Source organism: Capra hircus, chromosome 11, assembly GCF_001704415.2.
Source record: "Capra hircus breed San Clemente chromosome 11, ASM170441v1, whole genome shotgun sequence".
In the NCBI taxonomy this organism is placed as follows: domain Eukaryota; kingdom Metazoa; phylum Chordata; class Mammalia; order Artiodactyla; family Bovidae; genus Capra; species Capra hircus.
In genome coordinates this window covers 103,044,757-103,053,093 of record NC_030818.1, presented here as the reverse complement: position 1 = coordinate 103,053,093, position 8,337 = coordinate 103,044,757, and the positions used below count along the sequence as shown (strand labels likewise).

The following is an 8,337-nucleotide window of genomic DNA, read 5'->3' as shown; positions in this document are numbered from 1 at the left end:
CGCGTCCAGCCCCGGCTTCGGGCCCCGCGCAGGGTCCCACGCCAGGAGTCGGGGAGGAGGCGCGCGGAGGGCGTGCGGACCGGCCGCCCCCTGCCCCGGGATCCGCCCCCGCTCCGTCCTCGCCCCTCCCCGGGCGCCCACCTGGCGCGGGGCGGCGCGCCCCGGGGCGGCGAGTGCGCGCACGCGGCCGGCGCGCTGTCCCTTTAAACGGCCCGCGGCGCCTCCCCCGCGCGCCCCGCCCGCCGCGGTGCGGCCCGGTGCTGGGCGCGGCCGGAGAAAGTCCATGTGAGCCGGAGCGCCGGACCGCCGGAGCACTTCCTGCCGCAGGCCGGACCGGGCCGGCGCCCGCAGGTACCCCAACTTCGCGCCGCCCGCGGGCCCCGCCGCCGCACTTCCCGCGAACTCCGCGGCGCGCCCGCCCTCGCCTGCCGCAGTGCCCAAGTTCGCGCCGCGCGCCGCCCGCCGAGCTGGCCGGCTGCGCCCGGGCCTGGGGAGGCGCTCGCCCCGGCCGGGCCGCACCCCTCCCGCCCCGCCGAGCGGGGACCCGCGCTCTGGGCGTCTCCTCTCCCGCCGGGCTTCTCGGGACACTCGGCCTCCCGCGACCGGACGGACGGATCCCAGCCCTTCGGGGCGGAAAACGCGCGCGGGCTCGGCGGGGGGATACGGCCCTGGGGACACGCCCCTCCCTCTGAGGCCGGGGTCCGAGGCCGGCCGCGCGGCTGCGCATCAGCCCGCCCTGCGTCTCCCTTCGCTGGACACCCCCCCCCCAACGCCCTTCGGGGCATCACTGCCCTCTGGGCGCCCTCGTGCACCCCCTACCTGGGAGAGCCTGGGGGACGGCTGCACTGGGGCGGGGGAATCCCACCTGTCTTCGCTGCGTTTCCTGCGGTGCTGAGGTCTTGGGGCCCCGAGCCCCTTCTCCAAGAAGCTCAGAGGTGAGCTCTGAGCCTGCTGCCCTTCCCCGCCTCCGCCAGGGCCGGGGTGGGGGTGCGGGGGGGTGCGGTACTCAAGCCCTTCGACGTAGACCTGGTTGGTGGGGGGGGTGGTCATGAGGTCAGAGGTCACCTCCGGGTCCCCTCTTCCAGGCTTCTCAGAAGTTTGGTCTTGGCGCTGGTAATGGCCACCTCTCTGCTGGTGGCCCTTAAACCTGTGGATTTGCGGTGGGTCGGTCCTGGATCTGGGCAGTTGCCCACTATGATGGAGTCTTCCTCCTTCTCCAGATCTGGGTCTGAAAGGTTTTGCAGTTGGGCTCTTTCTTTCTAGTGGTTTTTCTGAGGACCGCTTGGGCACCCAGCTGTGAGTCCCCTGGCCATAGGTTCTAGCTGAGCCTGTGGTGGCCGGCGGGCGGGGGGAAAACAGGCTGCATGGGCTGGCCATCTGGCAGAGCTGGTCTTCTGAGCACTCTGAACACACACCGCTGTGCTCGCTGGGTCTGGTCTGGTCTGGTCTGGTCTGGGTCTCTCCAGGTCTCCACTTCCCCACCTTCCCTTCCTCCTCCCCACTGAACTCCAGGCCCCTCTCCCCTTCCTCTGTCGACAAAGGATGTGGGTCTGGTATTCAGCACAGGTCCTTCTCAGCGCTCCATGTGGAGTGTCGTCTAAGCCCCCCAAGGACCCTAGGGGAGGCGTCTCTGAGGACCGGCTCCGTTTTAGAGGCGAGGAGTGAAGGGTCAGCAGCCAGCGCTGTCGTCCACCTTCCAACACTCCCCTTCCCCTCCTCCCCGTGGCCCTCTGTGGTGCCCCCCCTCCCAGGAGGCCCACTGGCATCCTCCCGTTGGTCATGCCACCGTTGGGTGGCACCTCGGCTGGAGCCTGAGTGAAGGAGCTGGGAGGGGCGAGGCCCAGGGTGGCTGGCCCCCGCTGCTTCGGTGAGCTGGTGGGAAGGGGCATCGCAGGAGGACCGTGTCACTTCTCTGTTCGCAGTGGCAGAGGTGGGTGCTCGGTGGTCACAGCTGGCGGGGTGGGTGCCGGCCGTGGCGTCTGATAGGCCGCTGACTCTGAGCCGGTCCGTCCAGCCCCTGCTCTGCAGCCGTTCGAGGTGCCTGCAGAATCTTGGCCCAGGAGAAAACGCTTGTGCGTTTTCCGAGAGTGACACGGGCCACCCTGGCTGCCCGGGAGTGCCACTGGGTTGCTTGTCAGGGATGTGGTGGGGCGCTCAGAGGGGCCTTTTCTGGGAGGTGGGCTCGTGGGTGACTTTTTACAGAGCCCTTAAAGCGCCCCTCTGTTTTCCAGCTAAAACGTGAGCTGCATTATTCATGTCAGAGAGACAGTGGTGATGGCAAGTGCTGAGCTGGCATTCACAGCCGGGGCTCCTCTGGCACCTCTGCCTCTAGCTAGGGCTCTGCGGGCCTGACTTGCAGCCTGGGCCAGGGTGGGCCTGGAACCCCTCCTGGGACAGAAGGTAGGCACTGTGACTTCAACCCTTTCAAGGGTGTTCCCAGGACTCCACCCCACGCCCCTCCTCTGAGGACTGTGCTCCCGGGAGTGCAGAGCCTGAACGGGCTGCAGCAGACAGGGTCTCCCCGCTGGCCCCGGGTCCTCCTGGTATGGCCCACAGCCTCAGCCACCTGAGGTCTCATTCCTTCCACCTGGGGATGCGAGCCCGGCCTCCACAGCCCATCTGCCCCTTCCATGTCACCCTGTCCTGTCTCGCCTGGGCTCTGCTCCAGCCTGGTCCCCCCCTCCTCCCTGCCCCAAGTTCTCTTGTCCTGCTGGGGTGTGGGGGTCGGGTGAGCCCCCTAGCTGGGGGCAGCGTGGTGAACGTCTGCTGAGCCCTTCGAGCATAAACTGCAGCCCAGATGACAGCTTCTAGCTCCCAGTTCTCCGGCCTGGTTCTCCCGAGACCCGGTGCCTCCTGCAGACCCCCAAGTACAAGCGCACTTGGGAGCTTGACCCAGGCTGGGTTCTCGGGACAAGACAAGCCGCCTTCTAGCTGAGGATCTGTCGTGTTAGCTGACCGGGGCCTGGCTCCTTCGCGAGGCCAGGGTCCCCAAGGGATGCCCCAGGCCCAGGAACTTGGTCTTTCAGTCCAGTCTTTTGCCCGCAGTATGGTGGGGTTGGGGGGCACTTCCCTGCACAGGGAGGGGCCCCCGGCACCTGGCTGGACCCAGAGCTGTTCCTGGCTGTGGGCAGCCCCACTTTGGGAGCTGGGAGAGTATGGTTGGGTCTGGGGTCTGACTGGGGGCTGGGGAGGGGCTTCAGGGCCTCTCACTGGCCCCAGCCAGCCCGGCCTGCACGTGTGCAGGGAACACTGCTGACCACTCCGTGGTCTGGGTGCTGCCCCGGCCTCTGCTGGTGCCTCATCCGCGTCTGGCTCACTTGCCTGGACAACCCCTCGGTCCTCCCCGAGGCGAGCTGTCTGGCCCTCGGGTACTTCCAGGTGGGGCCCGAATTTAGGATTAGAGCCAGCATCTCCCTTCATGTCTGCACCCCAATTCAAGACACGAACGTCTCCTCACCCTGTACCGCTGGCTGTGGCCCGTGTGTCCCCCACTGCCCTCCACCCCTCCCCACCCGGGCCCCCTCTCTGGGAAGCGTTCCCCCTTAGCAAGGCCCGAGGCTCCACTGCCACCCGCCCTGCCTCCCGAGCAGGCAGGGATCCTGGCGACCTCTGTTTCTCTTTTAGCAAATCCTTGCTCTCACCAGGCCTGGCTCTCAATGAGATCATTTGCAAAATATGCTTCCCGGCTGGCTGGGGGCCTCCACATTGTGTCACCTGCAGCTGCTTGGAGCTGAGAGCTGGGCTTCCTGTGCCCTGGCCTCTGGCCTTTGTCATTTAAAGTGCAGGTTTTGGAAGCAGGCGCTCCCCCCTCACATGGGCGAGGGTCTTGTGGGTGAGGATCTCAGCAGACCTCTGGCGTGGCAGGCGTGGAGCAAGTTGGGCTCCTTGGTGGCCGCCTTTGGGGTTGGCATCCTCAGAGCGCCCCCTGAGAACAAGGATGGTGGGGAGCACTCCCCCCTGCCCGGTCTGGGAGCAAGTCTGAGCAGGAGGAACCGAGGGGGGATCTGATGTGGCCCTGGGCTCTCCGGGGCTGCCCTCAACTTCCACCGTCTGGACCTGAGTCCAGGCAAGGAGGCACGCGGGAGCAGGACCTCTCGGGCCTCTCACTGAGTCCCCGGCTGTGTGACCTGGGGTGGGTAACTTGCCCTCTCTGAGCCCCGCCCAGGCCAGTGTGTAGTGATGCTCCTGCTGGGAGACTGCAGGTGAGCAGGCCCAGCCTGAGGGCCGTCTGGAGATGCCCCCTCCCTAGAGCCAGCAGGGCAGGGGGGGGTTGGTTCATGCCTCTTTAAGGAAAGCCTGCTTCTCTGCCTGCAGGGAGGGTCTGCGGGGAGGGTGGAGGCGTACTTTTCTCTGAGGTGTTGGTCTCTGTCCCATGGGGAGGAGAGGCTGGCTCCTTTGGGGCTCTGAAGGAATCTTCCCCCTCTCCCTCCCCCTTGGCCCTGGGCCCTGGCGTCCAGGAGGGCACATGGCCATGGATGGGCCCGAGCTCTCGGTGGGGCCCCGCCCCATGCCTGCCCGTGTGCCGGGGGAAGCAGGCAGGGCCGGGGGCGGGGACCGCCGGGGCCCAAAAGTGCCCATATATAGTCACCGGGGTGAGCAGTGAGCCTGGCTAGCGGGGCTGCATCCCAGGCCCAGGGCTGGCCCGGCCCCCCAGGTCCTTGAGGGTGGGCTGGCCCTGGAGCAGGAGGAGGAGGGGCTTGTGTGCTGAGAGCAGCTGGATTTGGAGCAAAGCGTCACATATAGCAGCAGGCACAGGTTTGGTGCTCTAGGAGTGTTTGTTGATTGACAACAAACGTCTCAGGGACACTCAGTAGTCAGGGCCGCGTGTATTTCCTGAGACACCGCTTCTGAAAGTTGGAGGCTGTAACCTGGCTGCTCTCTTGGCCTGAGCCACCCAAGGGCCCCTGGCTGTGGGCTAGGGGCAGGGTGCCTGCAGCCTTCGCCCCAGAAAATGCCCCCCTTCATTCTGGTGACACCCCTAGTTGTCCCTACCCCATCCGCACAGTACCAGGAGCTTCTGCTCTGATGGATGGCATTTTCTGGAAGATGCGTGCCCCCGCCCCCGCCATGCCCCGCCTCCCCCCCACCTCCTGGACGCTGCTTGGAGTTCAGCTGATGGGGAGGGGGCAGCACTGCCCTCTGGCTGCTGGTGGTCTTTGCGGGAAGTCTGCTCCTGGACCGCTTGGGGCCTGCCCACCCTCACCCTCAGCGTCTGTCCTGAGGTCTCTTCGCCAAGAAGGGAGAAGCAGCCCGCCTCTGCTGCATTCCGACTGTAGCGCTGTTAAAAAATCAGTGTTAACACAGAGCGCTCCTTTAATTTAGTTTCCATTACACTGCTAAGCGCCTTTGTTAAATTTTGTATATTAATACTTTTTGTTGTTGTCAGCAGTTTTTTTTTTTCTTTTTTGGGGGGGATATAAAGCCATTAGGGTGAGAGAAGATTAAAAAGATACATTACAATTAAAATGTTAATGAAATCTGCATCATACAACTTTTGAAACCCTTTAGGCATTAATCTTGCCTGTGTCACGTCCATTAACTTGGGCTATTCTTATTCCACACTGACCCCTGCTGAGAGATTTGTGCTATAATTGGATTTTTTTTCTTAATAAAAAAGAAAAGAAAGCTTTTAAGAAAATAGAGATTGAGTGGTGGCCCCGGGTCCTGCATGAAGAGAAAGGGAGGGAAGGGTCTCCCCTTGGGGGTGGCCGTGGGCCCCTCCCGGGCTGTCAGCCCTCTTTCCTGTCCCGTGGATGGCCAGCAGTTCTGGACACGCGGGCTCAGCCCCTGCTGCTCCCCCAGGGGACCCAGCGTGGCCATGTGCTCAGACCCATGTCCTTGCCAGGCCCAGCTCACCTGTGGCGGGAGGGTGTCCCATGGCCGCAGTCAGGGTGCAAGTGTCCAGGGCTCAAGGAGGATCTCACCTTTCAGGGGTGGGTCCCCAAGTCCGGGCGCTGGGTGAGTGGCTGCAAGGGGGGTGTTCCGGAAGGACCGATGGTTTTGGTTTTGAGTTTTCAGGATCCCTCGTTCCCCAGGAGATGCGCACCTGGAAGTCTGGTGTCCTGAGCACTGGGGGCTCCAGCACAAGGCAGGGCTGGAGTTGGGGGGCAGGGAGCTCCCCCACTGTCTATGCCCAGGGGAGCCAGGACTCCCCCCCACCGCCCCTGCCGAGGGTGGGACCCCCCTGGTGCTCCGTGAACTTGTCTGCACAGACTCACCCTTGACCGTGGCTGGAGCCTGTGGTGGTTCCCATCCAGACAGCACCCCTGACTGGGGTGAGGCTCAGGCCGGGTGGGGACACGGGCCTAGCCTGGGGCGCCTGGGTCTAGCTGGCCCTGAGCAGTACATGGTCACAGCCATGGCTCTGGGAAGCTGGTCAGGTGGTTGGCAGGGGGCTGCAACAGACAGATTTCGTGTCTGTGTGTTTTTGCAACACCTTTCTATAAAGGGAAACATAATTTAAAATATGATTACTTAGTGTTGTAACAGCCGCCTTAGCGCTCCACGCTATGCCGAGATCATTATCAGAGGCTGATATTAACTTGCAAAGAATATTATGCAAATTGCCTGCTGGCTCCTCCGGGAGCCCTCCCCCCAGGATGGAGATGTGCGTGGGGAGTGGGTGGGGAGCGGGCAGGTCCCTTTCCGGGGTTGGGGGAGGTGACAGCCCGCATCCCGGGCCCCCCAGCCGTCAGTTCCTGGCTGTGCCTGCAGACACCGGGCAGGCCCTGTCCCCTTTCTCCATACCCGGCCTGGCTCCTGTGGGCAGGGTGAAGGCGGGATGCTCACGCCCCGGGCTCTGTGCTGTCTGTGCAGTGAGTGCGGTCTCTGTGGCAGGCCCTGGGTGGCACCTGGCCGCCTTCATGAAGCGGCCGGTTCGCCCACTGGTAATGGTGGCCTGTGACTGGCTCTGGCAGCAGCTGGACCTGGGGGCCCACGAACCCCAAGTGCTTGTTGCTGCTGAAGGGATTGGAGTCGCAGATGGGGCACCCCCACCCCCGGGTGCAACAGGCCTTCCTGTTGCCTGACTCAGCTGCGCTTGGTGTTCCCTAGGGGCTCAGGGCAGCCCCCAGGGGAAGGCGATGAGCAGCTTGGCATGTGGCTCCGACCATCCCCTCACACCTGCCCCCTCCTCGAGTCTGAAGGTGGCTCCCTGCCTTACCAGGGCCAGAGCATCCCCCACCCTGACTTTGTGAACACTGCTGTGGGGGTTCCCTGTGGGGTCTCCCAGCTCCAGGAGGGCAGTGATGCTTGTTTGCCTGTGGAGAGGGCACGTCGGAAGGGACGTGAGCCTCGCGGTCACCCTGGAGTGTAATTGGGGTCACTGGGTGGGGTAGGGTCACTTTCCTGGGCCCGGGTAGCAAATCGTCATAAACTTGGAGGCTTAAAGCAACAGAGACTTACTCTCTCCCAGTCTAGAGACACAGCGGCAGGATCAAGGAGCCGCCAGGGCTGGTTTCTCCTGGGGGCTCTGGGGAGAATCCTTGCCTCTTCCAGGGCCAGGGGTGCTGACAGTCCTTGGGCCTGTGGACACATCCCTCCCATCTCAGGATCTTACTAATTATGCCAGCAAAGACCCTGTTTGCAGACAAGGTCACATTCTGAGATTCTTAATGAACCCTAGTCAACCAGTGTGGCAGGCTGGCTGCAAAAACCCTTTAGTGCCTAGAGGAAAGGGGAGGGTCTGGCCAGCCCAATGGCTCAGCGCTGCGTTTGCCCAGGAGGGTGGGCGGGTGGCCGGACACACAGACAGTAGCCACCGCTCACGTGAGCCGCTGGACGCTGGGTGGGAAGCCAGCACACGCAGACTAGGGAGTCTGGAAGGACCTTTGGTTCAGGAGCTAAGCCCTAGTCGAGGGCGGGAAATGGGGCCACCGATGGAGGAGGGTTTTCCTGAGACAGTGTCTACGGTTATGTAAGTTTGGGGACAGGAGGCAGAATTTGTGTTAATTGTCATAACCCAGTTTAGTGGGCCAGTCCTTGTCCCGGGAAGCGGCCTGGAAAGGAGAGGGAGGGAGGTCTCCGTGGAGCCCTCGGGGCTGGACCCCGAGCTGCAGCGCAGACTCGGGCCCCGAGACCTTCCCGTCCCTTCCTTCGTGCACCTCTTCCATCCCTCGGAAGAAAACCAAGGTCGCGAAGCGGGAGTGAAGTAGTGGAGAAGTCGAGGCAGACAGGCAAAGTAAGAGCAGAGATGCCGTGAGGAGGTGGGGCCTGGGCGGGCCAGAGGGGGACCCTGGTGTCCAGGCGGTGGGGCGGGGACCTGGGACTTTGGGCCCAGATGAGCCCAGACCCGGGGGCCCTGAGGTTCCTGGGCCTCGACCATGCCTTCAGGCAGCC

The 8,337-nt window shown here is 63.8% G+C and overlaps 1 protein-coding gene across 1 annotated transcript in view; it reads left to right on the top strand.

Moving 5' to 3' along the window:
• NACC2 (NACC family member 2) overlaps positions 241 to 8,337 on the top strand; it is an 81,125-nt gene continuing 73,028 nt past the window's right edge. Inside the window, exon 1 of the mRNA XM_018056079.1 lies at positions 241 to 351. The gene's annotated coding sequence lies outside the window, so the exon portion shown is untranslated. The remainder of the gene's footprint in view (positions 352 to 8,337) is intronic.